The following is a 1,960-nucleotide window of genomic DNA, read 5'->3' as shown; positions in this document are numbered from 1 at the left end:
AATAAATTAGTTAAATAAATTGAAAACCCGCTCATCCCTTTAACATAATTTTCACTTATTTTCATCAAAACACCTTTACCAATACTTTTGCAATTTGTGGCAACATTTTAGCAACATACAGAATCAGTTTCATAGTTAAATGTTACTAAAAGCGGAGTAAATAAAAAAGGAAAAATATTCTACAGTTTTGCAAAAATGCTGCCGTACCAATGCAATGCAAACACAATTGTTTTTTTTTTCAGCTTTACGCATACGACTGGCGTTTTGTTGCCAAATTTATTGGTAGTTAAATATGGTGGCTTTTATATAAAACTGTCTACGGTAAATATTATTGGTACAAAACTCTACATTTGGAAAAAAAAACACGTAACATAAAAGTAAACAGTATATTCGAACAAACTAAAAAGGTTTTAACATTAAACATGAACAAAACAACATAGGGATCCGTATATAGGTATCTTAATTAACAATATAATTTACTAAGCTAAAATTGACAGCTTGTCATAACTGACACTCTCCTTTAGCCACAAAATTTTCGCCGGCACAATCCAATCTGCCAAACAAAAATTGGACTTTATCGTCATGAAATAAGACTTCAAATCTCATGAAAGAATCATGTCCTTGGAAATAACCAGAGCACTTACGCGAGCTCTTAAGCTGGACTAGTGTATTTGTGTGAAAGAGATGCCGCTACGCATAATATAATGCCTCATCTCGCTTCCACAACAACAACATCCTTATTAAATGATGTAACGGTCTACGCACGCGTATTTATCGGGATAGCCCGACTAGTTTCGGACCTAACCGGAGTCCTTAATCATGAGCTGACGCGGCAGGGTCGCGAATCGAACTGTTAACCGACTCTTACATCATTTAATAATGAATCATTCTCACGATAGTTCCTATCAAAACAACATCCTTACTTCAAAAGCCCTTTGTACTAGCATGGGTATTACCTGCATCTGTTGATATAGGTGCACCCGTTACTGGCGCAAACAGGATCGCACCGGTCAATACAGGGGCACGTGTTCCCGTCCGTGCAGTACACAGCGGCGGTGTGGGATCCGATGCCCAACAGCAGAGGCACCAGGATTGACAGGACTTGAAAGAAACGGCTATTGGAGAGCAATCGAATATCTGCTTTAAGGTACCTATATACAAGCTGTAGAAGAGACCTTAAAATGTTGTGATGATAGGTAGTAGGTAGAATAAGTGGCATAGTTAGTCATCACACCCACAGCTTAACGTGACTTAATTCCTTATTGTGGGAGGCATTTGAATAGGAGATCGAACATCTGCTTATGTTGATATCGACGATTTCAGTATTAGTAAACATAATAGATTTAAAAAAAGTAACTTTAAAACAGAAGAAAATACCTAGAAGCAAAATTCCTTTACCATTTATGCAAAATTCAGGTCAAGGTGAACCACGTTTTATAAAAGCTTTAAATGTTGTCATAAGGACAATAGTCTAAACAGAAAAACTAGAAACAGTTGACAACTATCTTGCAAAAATAAAGCAATAAGTATTTCTTATTAATCCTTACCTTGGAATAGTCTCATGTTTGCTAGTACACCACACCGTTTAGACTAAAGCCGTGCAAAACCAATTACCCCAATATATACCAAGCCGGCTTTAGTGAGAAAATAAACACACGGTTATTTTGTCTACAAGTCATACAATGGTGTGAAATTAATTCATAGATTGTATAACATTTGAATCGAAGGACAATGATGGGAGATGGTAATAGAAAATACGGGGCAAGTGCGACTCGGACTTGCAACATTAAGGGTTCCTCACAAGAAGGGCTTAAAAAAACAAATCAGTGTCAAATAAATTTGAGGTAGTACCCAAAAACTTATATGGCGCCTCATAAATGTAAGACTGTTCCCTGAAAATACGTATATTCTGTAATGTTTTAGAAATCATGGGATTTAGCAACACCTTTTGAAGTAAGAC

General features: G+C 36.4%; 1 long non-coding RNA gene across 1 annotated transcript; it reads right to left on the bottom strand.

Annotated features, from left to right (window-relative positions):
• Window positions 1-398: 398 nt before the first annotated feature.
• Window positions 399-1,582, bottom strand: LOC113493722. Its single transcript, XR_003400606.1, has 3 exons — window positions 1,548-1,582; window positions 957-1,101; window positions 399-553 (listed from the first exon to the last, which is right to left on the bottom strand). It is a non-coding gene; the product is annotated as an uncharacterized LOC113493722 (long non-coding RNA).
• Window positions 1,583-1,960: the final 378 nt, after the last annotated feature.

This window comes from Trichoplusia ni, chromosome 5 (genome assembly GCF_003590095.1).
Source record: "Trichoplusia ni isolate ovarian cell line Hi5 chromosome 5, tn1, whole genome shotgun sequence".
NCBI classification, from domain to species: domain Eukaryota; kingdom Metazoa; phylum Arthropoda; class Insecta; order Lepidoptera; family Noctuidae; genus Trichoplusia; species Trichoplusia ni.
This window is presented reverse-complemented; position numbering and strand designations above follow the sequence as displayed.